Consider the following 26,743-nt stretch of genomic DNA (forward strand, 5'->3'; position numbering starts at 1 on the left):
AGCTGTACCTCCAGGAGAGCACCGGGGGATCCCCTCTCCTCCCTCGGGAGGGAAGGAGGGAGGGAAGGAGGGAGGGAAGGAGGGAGGGAAGGAGGGAGGGAAGGAGGGAGGGAAGGAGGGAGGGAAGGAGGGAGGGAAGGAGATTTAATTTCCCCTTTTGCATCCTGAAGGAAAGAAAAAGAGAGAAAAACAGATGACAGGAAAAAAAAATACTATCTAGAGGTTTTGCTGGAAGAAACCAGTTTTTGAATGTTCTGTTTAAAAAAAAATAAAAGTTTTCTTATGAACTGTTGCCTTCTGCTTACTGTTTCTGTTCTTGAGCTATGGAAAATTAAAGAGCCATTCAAAAGAAAACATATCATTACTTGAAAATCATAGATAAAACGCTGCTAAGCAAAAAGAAAGCTTTTGATTGACAAAGTGGAACTGAAGGAAAAACACACCCACAGAAAGCATTCATGCCACAGATGAAAACTTGGATGCCAGAGAGAAAGAAATTAGCTTTATCACTTCAAATATTTATACAGATCCTTTACTCCTACCCTATTATTAATGCCACTAAGTTCACAAGCTCACACAAAAAATTCAAAATATAAATACAATGTTCATCCCTGGACCCAGTGAAACAGGTCTCTAACTTCAAGAGGCAGATCATAAAATGCAGCTGAAGACAATGGAAGAAATAGTGCTTATTTATGGCCTAAAGTAATGTTTTTTCTAATACTAATAAAAATAAATAAAAAGTAAATTCACCCTTCACAGACTTTTACCTTCATCACATTATTTAAATGAAGGAATTTAAAAACAACAGTTTAAATCACCATTTGTGTCAATGTAAAAACATAAATAAATTTAAGCTTGCTTTTTATTTATGCTTATTTATTTCCCTTAAGGAAAAAAAAATCCTGTGTTAGTAATCTTCAAGACCTTTTCATTTGAAATTAACTACTATCCCTACATTAGCTCTAGCACTTTGCCATAAATTCTATTTATATTTAATCAATGTGATTGACTCTGTTGGTGACCATGTACAGCAGTGTTTAGAATTAGTACATCCTCACCTACTACACCTGCTGCTGTCTCATACCAGAAGATGGAAAACAAGCTCTCCTGCCTTCTCTTCCAATTTTCTCTTAATTTTGAATGAAATAGCTACTCTACTGAACTAAATGGAAAGAAAAAAATTCCTCTATTCCAGGCTGGCTTTGTCAAATGCTCACACCTCAGGCATAAATCCAGCAGCCTCCCACCACTCAGTGAGATGATTTTTCTCTTCAAGTTCAACAGAAAATTTGAATTTATTTTTTAACTTACAGTAACTTCCTCAAGCCTAAGTAAATTCATGCCTCACTCTCCAGTCAGTTTTAAGCTCTATGTTATTTCAGGAAAATACTGAACTGTTACATGCATTTTTCAAAATAAAAATATTTTTATCAACACAAGTCTTTCAGAAAGAGGCCTTTGCAAATAGTAAATTTTGCTTTTTTTCTATAAATGAAAGTGTAAGTATTGATTTTACAGCATTTATTTCCTTGTTCACAGAATCAACTGTTGTGATTTTATGAGTGCATTCGGGTATTTAAAAGAAACAGGAAGAAATGAAACCTACCCAACCATTCTGTACAAAAATCACCCAGATCTCAGAACCAACAATTCCTCATCCTGTTTCTTTGCTTAACATTTATTCCTACCCTTATAACAATTTAGACTTTTTGCTTTTTAAACATGGAAATATTTTCCTAAAGTGGCAGCAATTGAAACAACACTGCCATTTCTCTGTTTTCATACAGACAAACCAAAACCACTCAAACACAAAGCCAGTGTAAGTAACAAAAACACAGAGTAGCTGTATTTACACGCTGCACAAGGTGAAGCCAGAATGGATAAACCACTCCACCCACATCTCCATGACAGCACAAACACATTTAATATCCTGACTTCACTCATAGCACCTCAATCCTCCACCGAGACCATTTGCACCACAGACAGCTGTATGATCTGTACGTGTCCTTTATTTGTCTGCAGACATGGCAAAGCCAGGCTCCCAGTAACTCCATCACAAAACAAATTCCCAAGGCCTGTGGCCAGCAGGCCGGAAGGCAACAAGGGAAGGTTTCACCTGCTCTCTGCAGGATTTGCATTTCAAGATCTGCACAAATTAAAACCACCAGGTCGACAAAATGAGAAGCACGCTCGTTTTCCAGGTCCTACATCTCACGTTTCAGCAAGGAAACAGGTGATGTGGAACTGGGATCCGCTCTTCTCCAGCCCACACAGGCAGCAGCCCGCCTTTAATCTCCCGCAGAGGAGCCCCTCGCTAAGCTCCTCACGGGCCGTGGGACACGGCACAGCTGCCGAGGACAGCACAGACACCGCACAAAGAGCTGGCAGCTCCTCCCAGCCCCACCGCCACCCCAGAGCAGAGCAGAGCCTGGCACAGGCCAGCCTGGAGGGCAGCAGCAGCTTTAAGGACTCGAGTGCTCCGAGGGGGACAGCCCTCAGGGGCACCCCACTGGCTCCTGCAGCAGCCTGGCACCTCCTCTCCTTCACCAGCGCCAAGCTAAACTGGCTCCAAAGCAGCGAGGAGATCCTCCAGTTGTACCACGACTCAAAGCATCATACCGGACTTCGAAAAACAAAACAAGGCCCCTCCTTTTATGGCAGAGTGGGAGGTGACAGCAGGATTACTGTGGCATTTGGAAAACATACAAAAGAGATGTTTTTAAGAAAATAAGTAATTCCTCCTTCAAATGCTAAGCTAAAACATTTTGTCACCTTCTAAGGAGGAATTTTTTACATTGCACAAGAACTCAAGATTTTTTCCATTGCAACAATAAATGAAGACCGACCATTGCATTTAGACGCTGTTTCTTAGTTTGGGCTAGGTAAGTTTGCTAGGCCACACTTGGAACCAGGAGTCTGACCTATCTTATAAACAGCTCTAATGACCTCTATTACATATTTTACATATTACAAAAAATTGCATATTTTTACCTCAAGTAAGTTAATACATTTCTAAATTCTCCAGAAATGCATTTTTTTAACCTGAGTGATATACCAGAGGATCTATTTTATCCTTCATACATATCAAAGAAAGATCTCAGTTTTAAGTGCCAGATCCAGCTGTAGAGATGTAAACTTAATTACACCATGTCACAATTTCTAATCTCAGACACTCGTCAACATGTAAAGGTTCCACCTAGATACAGACTAATGCTGGAAACAGAGGACAGATTTCATTTCAATTTAAATGGGTTTGATTGCAAAGTATATTGTTCTTCTTAGACAAGAGAAAGGAATGACAAGTAGAAATACCCTGCTAGACTATTTAAGCATTAACTGTAAAGTTGAGAAATAAAGCACTGTGTGAATACAAAAAGACAGAGTTAGTGATGAAAGTATGGCTACTTATGGAAATATACATGGATGCATGTGTTAAACACACCAGTCACACAGTATGGTACACCTATCAAAAATACACTTCTGTTTTGGACTCCTTTAAAAGTGCATAGTTTTTTTAATCTTTTTTAATGTTCACACAAAGGTTTGCAGGGTATTCTTAACCGGATGGAGAAATTAATAATAATTCTTTCAAAAAATATAATTTTTTAAAAAGCACTCAACTATATCTCTGCATTTCTTCATTGAAGAGAAATTAGAAAAAAAAATTTTCTACTGATCTGTTTCTTAGGAAGCACCACCTTTCAAAATGCAGTCCTCATATCTTTGGATCCAAAAAATACTGCTATCAACAGATTATCCTTTATTCAACACAAGCGGTATCATTCTTTAATATTCACTGAACAAGAAAAGAGCTCTTAATAAATCTGATAGCTATGCAATATTCAACTCCCATTTTATACCATGGACAAGACATGATTCATCAGACATGCTTGGTTCTACCTTCATTTCAGCATACTTAGCAGGTACTGTTTGAACAGGCAGCTCTCTGGATTATTCCCATTTCATCCTTTCAGCATTGCTCCAGTGATCCAGCACACAGCTATCAAGTGCTGACAACTTCTCCGAAGCCCTGTCCTTCCCAGGCTCACCCTGAACGGGAGAGGGCAGCTTACAACAAAGCCATCCATCACTTCTCCCTAACAAGAATTTTGAAAGCAGCCACTTCTCTCAGGCAGGCCCTCCAACACAGCCTGGAGAATACCATTTGCTCTTGGAGCCAAGCACTGTGGAAAAAGGGCCACACACTTGGGACTTGCTCTTCCATTTTGGAATCATCAGAAAGGGGCAGGGGGGAAAAAAAAAAACCAAACAAAAAAAAACAAAGTAGCACAATAAACAAGTAACTAAATACCTGTGCAAATGATTCCTGGAACTCAACATATTTATTTACACAGTTTTACAGCTCACACCGAGTACAGTGGGCTCATGGAATTTGCAAAGCAGGCGTGCTGGGGTTGGTGTCTGTGGGGCCACTGCAAACTCATTCACTCAAAATAAAGGCTGCTCTACAGAGCACAAGGGGCTTGCCATTCAAAAACCTGCTTGCCAGAAAGTAAACATCTGGCATGCTAATCTCAACACTGCAAAATATAACTAATTCTGAGAAGTTCATGCCAAAGTCAGTGTAGCTCCCTGCATCAGTCTTCTCAAGGCAAACACACACCACTCAACCATGATCACCTCCAGCCCTTGTAACCAGATAGCCAATGTTTGGTTTTGGGGTGCAATGTGCAATAAACAGGCCCCTGCATCTCCTACAGGAAATCACCATTACTGGAACTGCACAACAGAAATCAACCAGCACTCTCTTTTTCTTTCCTAATTTGTTACAGCTATTCCCCAGCTATTCCCCAAGGCCTCCATGGGCAAAATAACTGATTGCTCTTTCTTTCCTGCTGTTTAGGGTTTGGAGAGATGATGCCTATTTTTATAAATGGACACATACAATTAACAAGAGAGTCTTAAAAGATCCCCTGTGTTGCATCTTGGAAACTACAGTTTCCATTTATAGCCAAGCAAAGTATAATTTTCATAATGCAGTGGAAACAGCCAAGAACAGGATTTCAGTTTTGCCTTACATTTCTCTTTACACATCTGCAAGCCCCTGGTGACTGGGATCAGTTCCTAACAATGCAGAGTTTCTTTTGCCACTTCTTGAAGAGAGTGTCAGCATGGCTAATACAAGATCAATCTGATTCCACATTCTTTTCAAAAAGCATTTCTTAATTTTTACATAAATACACCAACCTGTTAGACATAGATACTGAAGTCTAAACATTATAAATTGAAATTCACGGTTCCTGAAACTCAGGTTCACTGAACTTACAAGATAATTTGCATACATTATAATCAGCTGTACCATCTCTACAAGGAAAAAACACTTCTAGCTACAGCAATTTAACTAACTCATGCCTGCTTTGCTTACAGGGCTCAGGTTCTCCCAATACAACCATGATGCATTCTTGGGCAAGGTTTGTGTTTGAGCTCCAGGTTATGCAAGAAGAACTGCTGACTTCTTTAGCCACACCATTCCTCTGAAACCAGTTCAGAAGAGCTCTGATCTTCCTCTTACCTTTTTGATCCTAAGTGACTTCCATACCACTTCTTCAAAAAGTTTAGCATTCAAACGTCTTTAATCAAAATACTGCCCAGAATGGAGACAGTTAAATTGGCAATAAAGGATAGAGTACACTGACTGTCTGCTTTATACCTCTCTGAAGCAGCTTGAGTGATTGAAGACCACTTATAACCAAAGTGTAATCTTTAGTTTTTCCTTTTAAATGAAGTCAAACACACAATCTGACTTTTTCCTTTTTTCCTTTTTTTTCAGGAATCAATAAAAAACACATCTGCAACTATCAGATATCACCTGGGTCTGTACGTAATTTACAAACCATACACTGAAAGCTGACACAAAAAATACTTCTAATATCTGTAATATGCATGGGAATTCTCCCTGTTCCTAATGCTTCTCCTCTCAGCTGCTACATCACTGTTTGCATTAATCCCTGAACTCTTCCCTGTCTGTCGAGTTCATATCCAGGCATGATGACAGCAGCCTCCATCTTAGTATGCTGTAGCTATACATCTTGTTCAGCTAACAAAGAAATAAGGTATTTTCATTGACTTTGGCATAGTTTTAGGACAGCACCACAAGCTCTTTCCAAATGCACATGAAGCATCTAGTTGCTTTCCTTCTCCATCCTCATGATGTTTTATCTGTATGAAATATTTAGATGGATTTCATCAGGAGAATTATTCTACATTTTTTTCTGTAACACTCTCAGGAGCCAAAAAATATATGGCTGTCAGAGAAATAACTTTTTTAGAAATAAAAATGTAGCAGAAAACATGCAAAAAAATACACACCAATTTTCTTCTGTTACAAATACTTATCAAAATAGTAATGACTCAACAATAAGATGATTTGTTTATAATCCTTTGTTCCATCAATGTCTCTAAGTAGTAAAAAAAATTCCTTTTTATTTAGTTATACTAGATACAAAAATAAAAAAATAGTTTCTGTATTTTTAGCCAACAATGAGGACAGACTACCTCTACTCTGCAGATTCTTGTACTTGCTATCTGACTCCCAGAGGAATGAGCTCTTCCAGCTCCTCTTTGGTCTGCAATGTCAGCTGAGACAGTTCTGGAAGGTCTAAGGCTTTTCATCTTTATTCTGATGAGTGTTTCTTTTACCTCTGAAAAACGTTATCAGCATCTTCAGTGACTATAACATTTAAGTTATAGGTGAAACTGAATAAAAAACAGCAAAACACAAATGTGGAGTGAGAGGATGACAAGGCACACCTAGTATTCCCTTTACATAGACAACAGTGAGTCCTACCAGTAAGGAACTAAGTTTTGTGGCAGCAACAGATTATTTTAATAGATACTTTAATTCTTTGCAGCAATCCAAAAGGAAACACAGAATGTTATTAATTATCATTATTATGGAATGCATATGGAATACAACAACAACAAAAACATTAAAGCTGTATCCCTACATAAAACCTCATCTCTTCTTTTGCAAGATCCTTGCTGGCAGGGTAAGGCAAGCAGGAAACAATTACCTTTAGTATTACAACAGCAGAGGGGCATTGGAAGAGCAAGCTCATAGCAGGTGCAAATCAAACAAAATTAATTTCTTCACATGAAGTCCATTGTGGAATTCAGCACCACTGGGTGCAGTGAATACTACCAGACCTGATTGGTTCCAAAAGTGATGGGAGGAAAAATCCTCAGATGATGAATAACTACAAAGACACTTTCACTCAGGGAAGCTCAAGACTCACAAGCCATAAATCACTGGAAACTGTGAAAGCACAAATACGAACTCTTCCTGTTCCCACACTCCTGAAGTGCCCACAACAGCTCAGCAAGGATCTTGAGCACAACAGCCTTGAATCAAACCACTTATACCCAATACAATAAAGCCTCTGAGCTACCAATTACATAGTAATTATTTTTTTGTGCACACTCTTGCATTTGAACATACCACAAAAAATGTTCTGATGCATTTGTTGTAACTTTTTCCATCCAAGAGACAATTACTAAGTATCATTATTTCTGCCCCCTGACTTTTTCCATCTCCTTACCAATACTGTAAAATATTTCCTTTTATAGGTAGGCAAAATATAATTTTCATATTCACACTTTCAGATAAACTGTAGGTACAAATAAGGCAAAAAAATATAGTGATATAGACAATGCAATGCCAAGCCAATGTGGATGTTCACTGGAACTTTCCCATGCAAAGTACAGGGAAAGCTAGTAAGAATTGACAGCTTGCTTTTCCCAGGTACTAAAATTGTGGATTTCTTTCACAGCAAACAAGAGACCTTCAAGGATTCCAGTTCCAACAATGATATTACAAAAGGAAAGGAATGGTGGGGCTGGGGGGGAGGTGAAAAAAAAATCTAACCAAAACATTAAAACAAACAAAAGAGCCCAACCAAACAAAACTACACACATACCAACTAAACAACAAAGGCCAGGACAACAAAACATAGCACATGCAACAACGAAATCCTGATCACAGAACACACAAGTTGGAACTTACCAGAGTACCCAAATTGAAACTAAAACTCCTGGTATAATGATTAAACAGCTTCCACATAAAAATGATAGACAGTCCTCCCCTGTGTATTACCTCTTACAACAAAATTATCAGAAATTATAGGTAAAAAAAAAAAATCAAATTGCCACCACACTGGCAAGAAAGAAAAATCTCAGAGAGGGATGTAAAATTCTCAGCTCAGATACTCTACAGAGACATATCCCCACATGATATTCCCATTCCAGTTGGTACAACTGGTGCAGAGGGAAGGGGGATCCTTCACAGGACTTCAGTGTCCGGCATTTCAAAAGCATCACTAAGTCCAGAGGAAAAAAGGGTCAAACTAGAGAAGCAATACAGGAAAGCCCTAGGCAATGCTGAAAGCAAAGCAAATGTTTTTACCCTCCCACAATGCACCCAGGGAGAGGACACCTGTTTCTCAAAGCCATGAAGAAACAGCTACGTCCATTGGAATCCAGCCAGGGATAGGTGCCATCAATTGAGCATTTTTCAAATGAATCACAACTTTATCATAAGGATCATAATCCCATGGGGTGATGTGTCCACTTTTAACCATTTCCTAACATGGCCTTCTTCTCCTGTGGTAATGCCTCACTCCTCCAGTGCACAGCCTAAGTCCCACCACAGAGAGACTTTGAGCCAAAGCTTCCCCCAGCACCATTCACTTCTTAGGATGAATAAGTTTACACTCAGAAATATTAAAATACATTGTGTTAGAGTTAATGCATACAGATCTGGTCCAGATAACCTTAAGCAACTAATCAAGTAACCTGCAGTATCACAGCACTCATCAGGGGTATTGCCAGATGCTGAGAAGAGCTTATGATGGGGTTACCTGGGATTATCCCATCAAAGTTCTTAGGAAAATGAGATACACTGACCAACTCTCAATTGGATTAAACTGCTGTGGAGGGGTCTGTTTTTCAAAATTCACTCCAAAACAAAACAAAACAAAAATAAAAAAAATCAAATACACACCCCCCCCCCCAATACTTTCAAAACCAGGAACAGAGCAAGAACATCTGCTCCCCCTGCCCCTCTTCAAGATAGTCAGAGGTGAGGTCCAAAAGATATTAAAAAATACTAAAATAGGTCCCAAGAAGAACAGTTTCATGTGGATGATACCCTGGTCCTACTCTCCAGTCCTCAAAGGTCAATATGCAAATTTTAAGAATTCTTTGAAAACCTTGGGCACTCACCCAGATGTGTGAATTTACTGGAACAAATCCCAGACATTAAGATTAATTGAGTGCTCATAAATCAGGACTTGCTTACTCACTGCAGTTTCTAATGACAGTTACAAGCATTAAAACATCTAAGAATTCTAATCCCCAGAGATTACAGGCAGTAGTTAAACCTGGACCAAATCAGTCACAAATCACTAACAACTTGGGAAGTGGAAAGTGCACAGACACTCCCTAAACCATAGTTTTGTCTTGACAAAAACAAGAAAACTGCACCTACTGCACAAATAAGTGGTTCCACTCCAGAGAACCCCAGGCCTGATATTCCACTATTATTTTTGGAATGCCAGGTTTCTGTTCAGCTTTTAGATGAGAAATGGGAACACAATTACTTTAAGAGAGACAAAAAGGCTTAGTAAAGCAGCAACACACTATTTGTGTAGTAAATTAAGCCACATAGCATAAGCTAACTGCAGACAAAATCCAGCGACTGAGAAAGGTATTTTCCTACCTTCTACACATAATTCTCTGCACAGGATTCTTTACCAAAAGAATCCAAATCCTCCCTCATACACACAGGAAGTTAGGTAAGTGCCTGATGTCACATACTGAAATGATCACATTCTCTATCTCCCAGGAGATGCTCCAGTGTGGTAAAATCCAGGTGCAAATGAGCAGAAACAGAGCTCAGAGGTATTATCAGAGATAATACGATAACAGAAAACCAGCTGCAAGGCAACACACCTTAAGTTGAGAAACCAAAAACACAGAACCATGTGTTCTCCTCATATACGAAAACAATTTATCTAATCTGACTTCAATACCTCTGACTTCTGACACCTCTCCAACACATTTACTTCATGTATTCAATATAAATCTAAACAATCCCATTTTTTTCTCCTAAACAGCAAAACAACTTAAAAATCTAGAGGATACTATAATTTCCTGAGCTAAGCAGCTACTTCATAATGAGAACTTCTCATAACCTTCAGAAATGAGCGCAAGTCTAATGAAGGAAGAATGGAAAACTGGCAAAATATTTAACAGCTAAAGTAAAATGAGCAATAATGAAAAACTAAAAAGAAGTCCATAGTCAGCCTCCAGTTGCCTTTCTACCAATAAAATCCTGCCACTGAAATTATTTTTAGGGTGCTCAGAGGTGCCAAAGAATTTTTAGTACATCTAAGCACTCCCCAATGATCAGAGGGAAGAGAAAACAAGAGCACATATATTGCTACAAGTTTTTGGGATTACATGAAAATCAAAGTTAATGAGATCCTTGTAGCTTCACTTGTTCTTTAAGCAAGTAACCTACATCGCTGGATTTGCAGTTAGCAAACAGCCACTCATTATATAAAAAGAATGGCTGTCAGAAGCAGCTTTAGGACATGAAATTTTCCTTCAATGGAAATCAAATTCACATCTTCCCCTACATTCTGCTCTCTTATCTCCATTCCCATCAAACAAAGCAAAAAATATGAGAAAAGGTTTTATAGTGCACTAGAAAATCTGTGCAAATGGAAAAAACCTAGGCAATTGACAGAAATCCCCAGAAATGCAAGTGACACTGAAACAATTTTCCAAAGCTCACTACCTAAAGAACCCTAGAGAAAATCTAAATAAAATATCAAAGGTAAACACAAAACTTCTTTTAAGTTCCTTTTCCCCGACTCGCTACACTGCAATGCATGTACACACAAACATACACACAGCTTTTCTCCCTTTTGCTTGGGTTTCCATTTTCTTTTAGTGGCTTGATGTATGCCCTTAAATCTGTACATAGGAAATAGTGTTTAATGTAACCCACGTTGCTCTAAAAATCCATCTTCTCTTAATTGTAATGTATAGAATTACTGTATGTGTCCTATGTATTGGCACTTAAATTTTGAGATTTGAAGCATGTAATAAACATAAAATGAAAGCAAATCACCAAACTTCTTTGATATAAGACATTATGCCAGAGCAAGCCAATCACTTGGTGAAGTTTCAGGGTAAGCAAACAAAGGACATCAAAAAAAAACAACATGGTTTTTCTTCTTATTTAACACACTTTTATTTTTCCACATGTTATATGACACGATCTGTAATATTTTATACACTCTGAGAATTCAGGAATATAAGAATCAAAACTATTTTATTTTATTATAGGGGAACAACACTGATCCTCCCACTTTCAAGAAGATTCAAGTGTGACATTAAACTAGCCAACAGAAGTTGCACTAAATTGCTTCAAAGCCAGAAAAGATTCCTTTCAGCCTGACACATCTTCCTGACCTGAACCTGACAGACAGCAGTAATTTAGGAAAGTGCAGGTGTTTATTTGCACATCTTGGGTCTATTTTATAGCCCCCAAGCCACGTGATGCTTCCTATTATACCACAGAGAAGCTGCTCTGACAGAAGGCTGGTGAATCTGAGACACAGCATTATCCAAACTAGAGGTAATAACCACCTTTAGTGTAGTTTTTGCTACACCAGTGCAATGACAGACTTCCACAGAGGCACAGTCAAGCCATTTCCTGCATCCACAAAAGTTGGCCAAAAATACTTTAATTTTCCCCAGACCTGCTCCACTAATTAATATTTTAAAGCAAGTAGAAGATTTCAAGGTTACTGTATTTCTGTTCCAGTTACATTAAAACTTACTGCATACTTCCAGAGATGCACACAATTGAAAAAAAAAAAAATCCACAAATTAAATACAATCCATATTCACAGGAATTTGCATATGGATTTCTAGTTAAAGTTATTATTAATAAGCACAGTAAGATTACCAGCATGTGCATTACTACTCTGCATGCATTAAAGATGCATCTTTGTCTCCCTTTTTCTTCTGCTTATCTACCCTGTTTAGAATGTTAAACTTCTGTGCTATGTAAATGAAAATATTTAATTATGCAAAGCAAAGTGGAAAGGTTTACATTATTATAATTGAGTTAAATTCTTTCTGCTTTAAGCTCAAATACTGAGAACATAGCTGAGCATCTGTTAAGAATTTCAAAGTCTTAAACTGCTGCTTTATAAATTTTAAGAGCTACATGTGAACAATTTGAAGCCTTTTGATGTTAATAAAATTACTGTAATATATTCAGTTTTCATGGTTAAAATTAAGGGAAGTCTGAAAGCTTAATGCAAATCCAAGGTGAGAAGCAAATTCAGAAAGAAGTCGCTTGTTTGCTGCAATTTTTCAAGTCTCATGGTAACCAGAATATATAATCGCAAACAAATGAATGAACAAATGGCTAAGGAAGCTAAAATTGAACTGTCTCAGGAAAACATCACCTTTCAACACCTATGAACAACCTGTTCATAGGAAGAGGTCTCCTTTAGCAAGAGGAAACCTAATGTTGCATACACAACAGTGATGAACTCATTAAAAGGCCAGGGTGGCATACCGAAGACTGTAGTCACTTCAAAGGGATACTTGTGCTATGTCTTCACCTAACTATGCTGAGACACTCAGCAAATTCACCAGTGTTATGAGCTGTAAAGCAGGATGTCAAAGAACTTACAAAGTAGCTTTTTATTAACAAAATTTCATTGAATCCTCACACCACAAATAATTGCCAGATTGGCCTTCTACTGGGGTACAGAAGTACAAGTAGCCCAAAGGAGCTCAAACACACATAATTAGAAAGGAGGCGGAAGAAAAAAGAACACTCCTTCTGCCAGCTCCACCTGCTGCAAAGCTGCCATTTCTCAGATCTGAAACACCAAATTTAGCAGGATACTTAAAAATACTAAAGAGAAAACCTAATTTGTTTTGATGTTCAGACTGTGAGATGCTGGAACATGCTGGCTGCTTACTTCTGTGAGTAGTGATAACCCTCTTTTCTCCGATCAACCTCACCACATTTACTTGGCCACAAAGCTACAGTGATCTGCTGCACAGGGAAACAAACACAGTCTGCAAGAAAACACATCTGGTTCACTAATTTGGAGCTGTCCTATGAGGTTTCAGACATTCCCTTCCACATACTGGGGTGACTGGCCTTGTTCCTGCGCCATGGAAGGGCTTACAACCTTTAGCAATAGGAGAAGGTTTAAACTTTTTTACATTAATATTTCAGATGCAAAGCATTGATCATGCCTGCTGGTGCTGCTCAAGCAGAAACTCCACCAACCTTCAAGATCCAGCCTTCTCCTCACCCAGGATTCCTCAGGAATTGAGGAATTGTAGAGGAAGCAACAGGCATCCTCAAACACTCAACTGCTGGTTGGCATCCAGATGCTGATGGTTTAAACAAACAAAGAAATGTTGGCAGCAGCTTTTGGCTAGATGTTTGATCAGACTAATTTGCTTTGCCCATCCCACACCCTGGAATACCTGTACTGGTATGGTGAATACCTGTATGATAGGACTCAGTGCAGGCTCATTGCTGTGTTGGCATCACCTCCTCCAAGAGGCTGGGAGATTTATTTCCAAATAAAGTACTACAGAGTCACACTAACCACTTCACAATCACAGCTGAAATTTGCTTTCCACTACAGGCCCAGTTCTAATGCTTCTCTCAGGGCAGAAATGGATGAAACTACTTAGCTAATTACAAGCCTGCATACTTAGCCGTGTTGTTAATATCTAATTATGTGGGCTCTAAATATAAGCAGATTTGAGCTCTTTTTACCACTGTTTATGTATGCTTTTTTTGGGTAACCCAACACCGGACAGTTGTGAGGTTTCTACAGTTAATTTGGTATAAACGTATCTGGGCCCCAACCCCAGCCACCATTTCTGCTGGGTTTCTCACTTGGCACAGGCTACACTTTATACTGACTGCATAATTTGAAGGCTCTGCCTCACTTGCTTATCCCCCACACAGCCTCCCAAGGAAAAACCTCACACCACCGAAGGCATTAAAATGCATTAAGCTGGATAACTGCAAAATGTCACGAGCCCTTACTGACTCCACGGTTTAAGTGTGGGTTTTAATAGAGGTAATATTTCTTCATTGCTAGCCAGTGCAAGATTTGTTACCTACACAATGACTCAACTATGACATCTTTTATGAGTGATATGTTAAACTAATTAACATTAACCTAGCAGAAGAATCAAGCATAAATTAGAAACCATTTCAGTTAAAGATACAGAGAGAGCTTCTATACTGATAATTTTCCCCAAACAAAAGATGCTGGTCTTTGAAGTATGAGATTTCCTTTTAAAATTAACTGCTTCAGAATTATTATTCTGCTTTTTAAAAAATATATCATTTATACTTATTTCAACATAAAATAATAAGGCATGTGCAGCTAGCATAGCAATTCTAAATCCAAGAACTGAAGAGCCAAGAAAGAATAAGAACCTTACAAAACCTGTAAGACACATTAAATACCCTGCTATGCTTAATGAATTGTTTGTTCCTCTTCAGCCAGTAATGTCTATAGATTATGCCAGTTCTTCTATACAGCAAGTATGGCCCTACACCCAAAAGCAAGTATCAAGTGTTTATGGCAATATTCTTTAGAGTCCATACCACTCATATTTTAACACCTATTTTTGCAATAGGTATATTAAGCAAAAAAAAACCAAAAAACCACAAAAACACCAATATATATATATATATTGTCCAAGAGTGCACTCTGGTTCCCTTTAGAGCCACATTAAGTGGCTGTAACTCCCTCAAAAGCTAACTACTATCAAATATCTCTCTGACAAGTTGTTTTTATATTAGATTCAACCCCCACCTCTCCACAGAGGTTCTCTTTTTGTTTTTCATAGAAGAAATTGATCTTACCTAAACAGAGCTAGAGATACCTTGTCTGACTTACTGTGTTTTGCAGTGATGGCAGCATATGATCTATAACAAGTTTTTGCCAAGAAGTTAATCCAGGCACTGACCTGAAATAACCAGGTCTTCTTCCTATCTCTCTTCAGCCTGGGAGCATTCAGAAAAAAATTAAGAATAAAGACACCCGGTTTCTCTTACACAAATCATAGACATAAACCACTGCACAGGGTAGAAAACCACACAGGAATGTGTTAGATGCAAAATGGCTCCTGGCAGCTCCTGGGGTGTTTGCACAGCACTGTTCACACTAAGCAACCAGAAGCCTAAAATATACACTGCTTTAATCCAGCAACCATCACTCAGATACATCATTTCTGATACTCCAGAGCAACAAACCAGAGAGCTCCCCTCCACTTCATTTTCAGAAACAATATACCAGACTACAGCATGTATGCAAATCCCTGTTTTTAATAATAACATTTTTTAACACCTACAATATGCTCTCCTACAAATCCTACATCGGACAACCCAACTATGCTTCACAGGACTGCAACAACACTGTAAGAAAATACTCAGGATGTATAACCCTGAGCAACAATCTCAACAAATGAATGAATTCATATTCTGCCTCTTTACTGTCTTACTCTCTCTGATCTGTCATATCTTAACATACTGCCTTTTGCAACAGAGTTCAGGAGAAAAACCTTTTTCGACTACAGCATGCAATCCAAGGTCAAAGCAGCAGATTGATTTCTTTGCATTTGCAAATGCAAAGAAATCAATCTGGGAATGGTTCTGGTCTTCCTTTGCAAACATCCTTTCATGTGTCTCAAACAGAGATACACTAATACATCTTCCTGCAAGAAGGCCACAAGTAGCATTCCCTACATAATTTTGATAGCGCTCAAAACAATTACTACTGAAGATGTTTTAAAAAATAAATAAATAAAAATAATCACCTCTATTTCAAGTATTACACTGCACATAATATAATAAAGCAATTAATTCCACAAAAATCAACATATATAGTAGGAATGTATATATATATACATTATACATGCATCAAAAATTAAGCCATATTGATTACCAGTTGAACAAGCTAATTTTTTTAAGTGCTTTTGAAAGGTACATTTCAGCTATGCCTTGCTGGTCTTCATTGGCACCTTTTAGAAGGATGAAAGGGAGCAGTGAGCAGTATGGCTGAAAGTGTTTTACAACTGATTACAGTGAATTCTTTCTACTGTCACTTTTCCATTATGTTTTTTAACTCATCAGTATATGCACACAGGATGGATGTATTTTAAGAAACAGACTGTTAAATTGGAATAGGACGCGTTTCATTTTGAGTACCCAAAAATCCAAAACAAAGAAGGAAGACAGCATTGAAGACCACCAACAAAAGACAACAAGAAACAAGGTCTGGAAAAGAATAAGACTGCTCCAAACAGAGGGGAAAAAAATCACTTTTCTCCTTCATGAAGCTGCCTCAGGCACATCTTTTGTTCTGGATTCCATGGTATGCGCTTATACACATTTATATCTAAAATATAAACAAGTAATGTATATGTATACACACATAGGTACTGTGGTGTCTGATTTGCTTTTCCAAAAACTCCAGCCATCAGTATCACCACCGAAGTCAACAGCAACTATTATTTGGCTCTATGAAAAATTGACCTGGATGATTGGATTGAAACGCAACCGCTCAAATTGATGGCTAGACAGAAAAAAAATGTGCTCTGGATGACCCAAATTGACTGATGAAAATATTTCAGGTATTAATTTTGACCTACTACACACAATGAGGAAGATGCTAATTATGAGTTTTATTAAATAAGGCATTTAAAATAAACTAGTATCAAATTAATCTTCCATCTAGACGCATTGTGTGGTCCAAGACCAATCTCAGTGGACATTAAGCAAATTGCTAATTTGTTTCTTTGGGAAGAGGGAGCAACTTCTCTTATTGCTGCCTTTAAAACTTCCTTTTCAGTCCTATTACTAGGTGAACGGCTGTCAGGAACACATACCAGGCTATAGACCTCTTCCTGCACTGCCCAGGCACTGGAATTCCTGCAGGGGATATATATCAAACCCTGCCATGATCTCAGACACAGATTGCAACTGCATGCAAAAGGAAAGCAGTAAAGACACATAATGCATAGAATTAAGGCTATAAATATAACGTATACAAATCCTGAAGCTGAGAGGCAACTGCGTGATAAAGAACAAAATTTTGGGTTTAGAATTACATTTCTCTCATTCCCTCTTTTTCAAGTGTAAATTCAATAAATTAAAAAAAAAAAAAAAAAGATTGAAAAATAAAAATATTGAAAAGCCAGGCACTGAAAATGCAAAATTGTGGACGTGAACCACCCTTCTTTCTAAAGCCTGATTTTCAGTGAGGAGCCATGCCTATACAAGATTCACTAGTCCAATGCAGGAGCTCGAATGAATAAAGCTACTACTGGCTACATGGCATAATAAAACTTTGAATATGGCAAAATTACGCCCCAGGGATAGATGATGAAAAGGGTTCTATCTTATCTATCTTTTTAACAAAAAGACAAAACATCTTTTGTAAGGGCAAGAGTGCACCTCTTTCAACACTTGAAGCCCAAAGCCTTGAAACAACAGCCTCTCTACAAAGCACAACTGAGTTCATGTCCGCATACACCCCCAGGAGAGCCCAATGAAAACCCCCCTGAGCTACCACTGGCTCAGGTCAGCTCCAGCACCACAGAGCTGAAGCCACATCATATCCAAGCCCAGCAGAGAAGCAACAATTGGCAGATAAAGAACAGTAGCACAATCACACAAAGTAGCTTACAGGCCTGATTTAATACCTAGCATGGCAGCACACCAGCCTGCACAAAAAGCATCAAGTTGTTTAAAAACACCTCAGCATAATCTAGGGTACCTTTTTATGTACTCTGAAGCCACTACAAATTTCATTATTTTCAGAGGATAGGCACAGATCAATTTTTGGTATCAACCAAAAAACAATTTTCAAATTCTGAAAGATAATTGAGAAGCCACACAAAGTTTCACCTCCAAGATATTCTGAAAACAACTCCTGAACAATTTGCCTAAATTGTTGCCTTGAACAGTGTTGCAAAGAGAAACAGAAGATAGTAAATTGTATCCTCAATTGAAGGTTGCACTGATTTGGGGTGCTTTGTTTCCTTTCACAGCGGAATTTTATGGCTCACCAAAAAGCCAATATGGCTGATATCTGAGCTATTTATAACTTATGCCACAGCCATTTAAAGATTTCACTCCATTTTCCGATTAGAAATGCTCTGATGGTGCAGGCGTCCTGACATGTAAATTATGACAAACAGCTTCTCATCCATTCCCACAAAATCCATGTCTCCTTTCTTTATCCCATCCATCACTAGCAACTAGCCCATGTTTTCAAAATGTCTCACCACTTCCTTTCCTCACCAATCATCACTGGCTCACAACCAAGCCAGACTCCATCCTTATCGGCTCAGAGTATCCACTGCCCACTTATTAATGTTATGGCAATCACATGCCTCCTCCTTTCATACCCAGCCCCCTCCCATGCCTGCAAGAAATTCCATGAAAACATTCATGATTCCACTTCAGCACCCTCTCTTATCTCTGGCAGGGAAGTACTGCTGGCACCCAGAGCAACACCACACTCATCACCTCATGTGGAACCTAAGGCTTCAAAACAATTTACCAAAAAATAAAAATAAAAATAAAAAAACACAGGAAAGTGACAGAAAAATTTATACTGGATCCTTTGGAACCTTTAAGATGTATCAAAATGCAGTTTATTTCATAGAGTTGAAACACTGTTATTAAATAGAAGGACTGTAGCTTTAGTTTATAAGTGTAAAGAAATTAAATCACTTTTCAGTTTTTAGCAGTAGTAGACACATCTGGATTAGGTAGGAGCTTTTTCTCTTCTTTATAGACTCAAACACAATTTCTTCTCAGTAATCTACAATATTCATGGATTCAAATACAGAATCTACATTTGTAGTAGTCTCATAACCTTTCGGGGGAAGTACTGTCCCTGTCCTCGAAGGCCAGAACTAATTTTGTGTTAAAATATTCCGAGTCCCCCGAGCTTATCCATTTCCCCCTTCAAAACCCAAACACATCTATGCATTTCAATCAAGAAAAGGTCAAGACATCAAGCACAATATGACCCTACCTCAGGCTTCACAAATAGTTTGTGATAAATTTCATGTTATGACAGTGCAAGGAAAAAAAATAAAAGAATAAAAGCAGAATCCATTAGTGACTTGGAAAGCTTCTTGCTACATAAAATAAATCCAATCAAGAAACAGAAAACTATTCCAGACACCATATGCCTCTGTCCTGACATTATTGAGAGCACTTTATAGAAAAATCAGGTCACATATAGGAAGCTTTGTTTTCATTAAAAGTCTTCATGCAATTATTTCTCAATCATAACTGTAATATAAGGTGTGGGGGATTGTGATTTGTGTAAATCCACACTCAGATTTCAAGTGGAAGCTCTCTCTTTCCAGCCTTGGTTGACTTTCTTGTACCTCCCATAAAAATTTGCTCTGACAAGAAAAGCAACAAACTGTACTCCAATGGTTATATTCCCTCTGTAAGAATACTGTACCTGAAGTTGCATAATAAGGTGACAAACCAGTGAAAGGAGAAAAATAAAGAAAACATCATATTTGCAATTACCAATTCTATAATAAGTTCTACAGTAAGCACATGACATTCAACCAGCCTTAAGCAAAATAAGGAGGGGAAAAAAATCAGGCACAATTATCAATAGCATTTTCTGTGGAACCAAAGATACAAAGACAACTCCATTCTAGTAACATGCCCTGACCTACAGCTTCCATCTTGCTTTCTCAGTGAAGATCATGAAGTGGCTGTTTATCATGCCAGCTTCTTCATAGTTACCAATACCTTTTGGACTGCTCAGGAGCCCTTCCGGGGACTAACAATCCTATGTCCAAAAGCTGTTGCCCAAAATTTCACTCAAGAATCAAACTGTTTCCCTAAATCCTGAGGACACACTGGTGAAGCCTTCTTCAGAGAAGAAGGCTTCTTTGTCCTTCAGTGCCAGGAGTGGGGTCTCCCAAAGTAGGGGTGAAAGCAGGCCCTCAGGAAAGCATCTCTATCTGCATTTTGTATCAGGAATCATCATGGATCTACAGAAATCTCTACCTCACCTGGGAATTCTGGAGTTCATGCATCCAGAAAATCACTTCAACCAAAGGGAAGGAACACTCAAAGAAATAAAGTCACTTATCACATTTTCCTTTCTACTCCCCTAGATGTCAATGGATAGGAAGTTACTTCACATGCCATCTCCTCTTCCACCTGAAAATATGGCAGTAACAAAACCTGCCCTGTTCTCGTCTGCCCATTCTTCACAGTGCACAGCTCCAACTAGGCAACTCACCTGCCCACACACACTACACTGTAAAATTTGCACTTCTTGAAGCTGTTCAATCTCTTCCACGCTCAGGCTGGGTTGGCCTGAAAGACGCTCATGCTTACTCTCACCTCAGTTACACAGAGAAAAATAGTTTCTCAAACAACCAAGAACATTGGCTAGAAGACTTCCTTAACTGAGAGCACAGTTCAGAAGAGGAATCACTGTTCAAACTACCTGGATTTGGTTTAATTTGTTTTAGGTGCAAACTCTGCTACCAGATTATAGTTCCAGGGTAGGCTTGTGAGGGGGAGTTCAGACACCCCACCCCCAAAACCACACTACCTTGGGACACCTGCAAGGATTTCAATCACCTTCCAGGACTGCCACAAGCAAAGCAAGAGACTGCCAATTTGCAACCAAAGACAATTCATGGAAACAACCTCTTTCCCACACTTCCCATGCCCAAAAACCCCCTCTCAAGCAACAGTGCCTCCCAACCAGCCCCTTCTGAGAGCATCAAGGTTCCATCCCACCACAAGTAAGGCAGGTGGTCCCTATCACCCCTCCCAGGGCTCAGGTGCTGCTCCTTCCCCACAGCTCTCAGCCTTCACCCAACCCCTGCTGAATCTGCCCTATTGCAGGGACTTCTCCCAGGAGAAAGGGGTGGGAACATTCCAGCCAGGGCCCCCAGCAAGCATTTCCCCCATCTCTCTGCAAGCCACAAAAGGGTCTCCCCTCCTACCAGTCCAGCACACCTCCCAGCTGGGAACTACCACACCGAACACTTTCTATCTGGCCCTGCTTTTTCTCTCTCTGCAGATCTCACCTCCAAATAGGAGAATGATTCTTTGAGTTTTACTGGAAATAGTCCAAAGAAATTTGAAGATGGATGAGTTGTAAATCTTAACAGTTTGTCACCAAGTTATTAATGTTTGAAATGTTCCACATCTAATAATTTGTCTATTATATCCAGAATCTTATGGCAATGATGAAATCTACACAATCTACACAAACTCTCAGATTAAGCTGAGGAGTAGTTTCTATATCTTATTAATTATAAATAAAAATTCCCCTCAGTTTTCAGTGCTTATGAAGATGAAAAGCTTTCATGCAGATAAATGAAGTGTACCTCTATGTTCAATTTAGTTTTCCTAGAGAGTGGCAAGTACCTGAGAAGAAACTCAACTTGAACAAAATCTTCACAGAAACAAAAAAGGATTGCAGTTTTGATTTTCTTTAAATAGAGAAAAATAGTAACTGGGCTTCTTTTCCAAGATGATACTAGATAGCAGTTCTAAATATTTTCATCTACACAAACCATTTATTATCCTTCGTTTTCTCCTTCCACAAACAGCCCAAACTTTCCATTTCTGAGACTTCAAATTAAAGACTTTCATATGGCTAGCTTCAGTCATGCAAAATTCAAAAATAGTATAAATGCAGAACAATATTAAGACCATAAATCTAAATGAACATTAATTGCATCCAGTAGGCAACAAAAAGCTTACCCGCAATAATTGAGAAAATTAAGAGTAGGTATTTATTAAAGCACAGTCAGAACCAGGAAATTAGAACTGTATTCCTTCTTGTATCTCTGTTTACAACAGGAAAGGATCACAAGTGATTATTCGTTCAGATTTCTGTTTTCCTCTAAAGTAGGCCAGCCAGCTCAGCACTTTTCTTAAGATTATGAATACTTGTCTGCCCTACATATGGTTTAGGCTGAAACCAATCAGTTGAGCTGAAACATGCAGCAAAACTGACTATTTTCATGTCATTCATTTTCAGCTATAATGAAGAAGTGCACAGAACAGGTATAAAAGGATCAGATTTTAAATACTTTTAAAATTTGCTTTGCCGTTAGCACTTAGTTCTCTAAGGAGCTCACTGATTTCCTCGCTACTGGATTAACACTTTATCTAGATTCAAGAATAATTTGTTATTCATTAATAACCCTTTAACCACCTGTTTTCTCTGCTAGTTTCCAGTTCATTTTTGTACATTGATTACCTCATTTAATAAGAAAACTGAGTGCTGAACTGCATCCAGTAGACTTTCACATTACTAGGACATTCAGGATGCCAAGCACACTCTGCAAGAAGCCTTGCATCAAAACTTTAAAAACATATGAAACAAAAGAATTCCTTAAAATTTTAACTGAAATACTTTTGTTTGCTCTTTCTCCCCCACACAAGCCATCCTTAAGATTTTTGTGGCTATTTGGAGGAAGAGAGGTTAAATTATAGAAGGTTACTAGCTTGAGTTCAAAATAGAAAACAGTAACGTCTTCAAACAAACTGGACTATTTGGAAGATCAGAACTGCAGAAAGTGCTTTGCTTAAATTGTTTTTAACTTCTTTTTCTTAAAAGTTATGTAGTCTCATTTTCTAGAGCTTCTAAGCACTTATCATTACTAATCATTACCTTCAAAATATAAGTTAATTATGGGAAAAAAACAACTTTCATATTTGGGTTTTCCTTTTCCATTTAAGATAACAACATTTTTGTTAGATTAACAGCACTCAAAACTCTTAACAGGTATCAGTAGCAAGGCAAAACAAAAAGATAATTAAATAGATAGAAGACTACAAAGCAAGTTTGTTTAAAACAAAGACTTTGCATTTTGATGTATGAGACAGTATTTTTTGCACGAGGGGAGAAGCATACCTTTCATCAGCTGCAAAACCTTGATGTCAGATGGCAGTATAATCCAAATGGGTCTCAGCAGCATGTTCTACAATATCCACAAGTTTCAGCATGGGACTCTTCACCCAGGAAACCATTAACCATAACCATGGATCCAAACAGCTAAAACGTTAAGCAGCTGTAAGTTCCATCTTGAACCACGTTAAGCAGGTCTGAGGAATCCCAAACTGTATTCCACCATTTGAAGGGTAATGCAATATGGCATCCATCACAGACTGATGTTCTGGCAACCATTCCATTTTCCCAACTATCATGTTGTGACCTGTTTGAATACGAGGAAGAAGTGTTAGCTCAGCACAGTAACTGCCACACCACTGGTGGACTAACACGCAAATATAAAGTTAAAGTTCTTTTGAATAATTTCAAACGGAAATTTCTTCATAGATTTAGACACATCCTAAACTCAAACCCTGGTGATGGTGCTTTGCTTTAAAAACATTGCAGGGCTGGAGTGTAACAGAAGAAGGTATAAGAAAAAGGCTTTCATATATCTCTACAGATTGCACAGTCTTACCTTCCAGAAAACACTGAACTGACAGGGGAAAAAAAGGTAATACAAAGGCTCTTCATCTGCCCTGGCAGGTATTTAAAAACTAATGAAAACAGTAAGTCAATAAAAAAAAAAACAAACAGCAAAAATAAAAGTCATCAACCCTTTTGAGGGAAGCGTATGTGACCTCTGTCTCCTCCTTCCTTCGCTGTAGGTCTCCCCACAGCACCTCCACCAGCAGATGTGCTACTTCAGTTGGGACCGAAACTATGAGTACCACTGGTGACATTTGGCCCAGGAAGAAGCCAAAGTAGCCAAACCTGAATCAGTCTACTCTGGTAGTCCCCCTGTGCAATTCCTTCAGAGATGCAAAATGCAAATTTAACTTAGGTTGGAAAGGGGACTACGAGAAATGGAGAGAAAAGTCTGAGTGCTCTGCACAGGAGGAAAGAATGATGTGAAGAGCAGCATCAGGCCTGCAAAGATGGAGTTGGGGAAAGGGAAAAGAACAAAGTTCCACACTAAGGACAACTGAGAGGAACTAGAAGAAGCTTTTATAGACTGGAAAATGCACAGAGATGAAGATAAGAAAAAAGGAGAAAGTGAACATTGGTAAGCAAGAATCACTGCTAGAAGCTCTGTCTGTGTAACTGGGTAATATGGATGTAGGGCAGTCCACAGACAAATAAGTTTAGGAGAGAACAAGAAGAAGCTTTATGTTTGCTTCACATCAGGAGAAACGAGTGTTTCTACGCATGGAGAAAAGGAAGTATCTTGGCAAATGGAGTTTTTCATGAGACATGCAAGCAAGCATAAATATAGAAGAGTAGGTGGGAAAAGATTAAGGAGGATGAATAACAATAAAAAGTGAAAAAGTATATTTCAGAAATTCTGAAATGTGTAGATCTAAGGAGAGAAGAGGACAATTAGTAAACTGGGACAAGAAAACACAAGAAAGCAGAGGACTAGGATGAAAAAAGAGAAAAGTGGACAGTTATTACGTAGCACAGAAAAAGAGGATGGGGAAACAGTAAGATACCAAATTGATCAAGATAATTAAGAAAAGTACAAAGAGTGGACAAGTAAGTTTTCTGGAGTTGGCGATGCTTGCTCTAGACAGCATGAACCAAAAAGAATGGAACAAAACCCAAGGCAACTATTGCGTTTCCAAAGGGACGAAGGGAATTGCACTGAAGCCCAGCCGAGGAAGGGCCATCCTGGACTGACCCTTCCCACTCTCCCCTTCTCTAAGATCAATGCACTTGGAAGAACAAAGTTCTCCTTCTGGTCCGTCCCTCTTCTCCGAAAATTGTCCCTCGGCACTTCTGCGCACCTTGGTTCCCTGGAATGGTCCCGCAGGAGCAACGCGTTACCCTCTGTGGTGTCTCTGGCCCCGCCACCCAAGCTGGCACACGGCGGAACCCCCTCCTTGCCCCTGCCCAGCCCCACGGCCCTCACTAGCCCCCCACTCTCTGGCCAGGGCCGCCAGGACTCCCTGCAATCCCAGCAAGTTTTCTCCGTCTTCAGCTTTTCTCTGTCTCAACTCGTCAAAACACAGCCCGATCCAGAAAGCCCTCCGAGTCCATTTCCCTCCCCTCAAAAGGAAAAAAAAAAAAAAAAAAAAAAAAAAAAAGAAAAAAAAGAAAGAAAAAAGAAAAAAGAAAGAAAGAAAAAGAAAAGAAAAATACAAAAAAGTTAAACCTCTAAAATAAAACAATGCAGGCACAAGAAGGAGGCAAGACCCCCCCGAGCAGTGCCCCCCAGCCCGCATTACGGGAGTTCGGGCGGAATGACTGCCTTACCCTCCGCAAAAATACCTGCATGTGCTCCCAAAAGTACAAAGAAGAGGCTGGGCTGGCCCGCAGCCGCCTCCGCTGCGCTCCCGGAGCCGGGCGCGGATGGCAGGGCGGAGGGGGGGCGACGAGGGAGCCGGGAAAGAACAATAAACCCCAAGTCCAAACGTACCTTCTCCTTTTCTCTAAACTGTGAAACCAGATTTCCTTAGAAACCTACGGCGAGGCTCTTTGCTTTTAAGCTGCGGGAGAGCTCGAAGAAAGTTGAGTAAATCTCTTCGGATAAAGTTGCCGAAGATGAGTTAACCCGGGAGAGGCGACGGAGAGATGGAGAGTTCATCCGAGTTTCTCCTTTTGTTCAAGTTGCCCGAGCAGACAAAGAGCCGGCAGCGGCGGCAGGTCCCCCGCGCCCCTGCTCCCCCCGCGGTCCGGGCGCCGCCGGGGTCCCGTACTGCCCTCGCCCCCCGCCTCCTCCCACCACCGCAACTTTCCGTCTGCTCCATCCCTCCTCAGCCCCGACCCCGGCTCCGGAGCAAAACTTCCCTCGAACTGAACCTCCCAGAAAAAGAAAACAATTTAATTCAAGGCGGGGGAGTGGGGGGTGGAAAGGGAGAGAACCATCTCTCAAATCATTATTTCCGGTAGATGCACCTCTTTGTTTGGATTCCCCGACTGTCAGTGAGGACAAGTCTCTTGGGATCTGCTTTCGGACAGTTTGATCTGCCGGAATGAGACAGGCAAACGCAGGACATAAAGAAAAATAACTTTAGAAGAAAGAAAAGGGGGGCGGGGGGGAGTAAATAGAAAACAATATAAAACTCCGGAGTTGCGAAACGAACCCGTTTTTCATGGACACGGGAAGTACATAAATAAACAGCTGAAGGGGAATTTCGGAAAACTGTTGGTTCTCCTCCCCCTCCCCTTCGCACTTTTCCAGAGAACGTAACAAAAAAAGCCCCCCGAAACCTCCTGGCCGCGGCTCCGTGCCGCCGCCGCCAGCTCCTGGCATCCCTACCTGTTGCGTAGAGCGCAAAGATGGGGCCCACCGCATCCGTCCCAAAGAAACCAACAGGGAAGGAGGGGACTGCCCGCACCCCACGGCCCCTCCACCTGCCCTCCGCAGCCCCCACGGGGACACCCGACACGGGCGTCTCCGGCAGCCCCGGCGCGTCCCCGGCGGAACGCGCGGCCGCCCGCGCCCTGCCCGGCCCCGGCCCCGCGGGCGGCCGTCGGGGCGCCCGGGTCCCCGCCGAAAGTTTGGCGGGGCGGGGCCGGGGTGCGCTGCGGCCTCGCACCGAGACAAAAGGAGCGCGGAGCAGCGCTGCAGCTCACCTTGGAGGGAGAGAGTGAGGCTGAAGGGACACTTTCCGCCTCAGTCCTCCTCCTCCTCCTTC

General features: G+C 40.0%; 1 long non-coding RNA gene across 9 annotated transcripts in view; it reads right to left on the reverse strand.

Annotated features, from left to right (window-relative positions):
* Positions 1–26,504, reverse strand: part of LOC117243895 — a 253,109-nt gene extending 226,605 nt beyond the window's left edge. For 2 of the 9 annotated variants that reach the window (XR_004495900.1, XR_004495901.1), the window contains exons 1-2: positions 26,365–26,504; positions 23,028–23,328 (exon numbers count right to left, since the gene is read on the reverse strand). This is a non-coding gene — a long non-coding RNA (uncharacterized LOC117243895). Of the gene's footprint in view, positions 1–23,027; positions 23,329–25,521; positions 25,785–26,364 lie in introns of those variants that run through there. The other 7 variants (XR_004495903.1, XR_004495897.1, XR_004495905.1 and 4 more) reach the window with 5 other exon arrangements.
* Positions 26,505–26,743: the final 239 nt, after the last annotated feature.

This window comes from Parus major, chromosome 2, assembly GCF_001522545.3.
Source record: "Parus major isolate Abel chromosome 2, Parus_major1.1, whole genome shotgun sequence".
NCBI lineage: Eukaryota > Metazoa > Chordata > Aves > Passeriformes > Paridae > Parus > Parus major.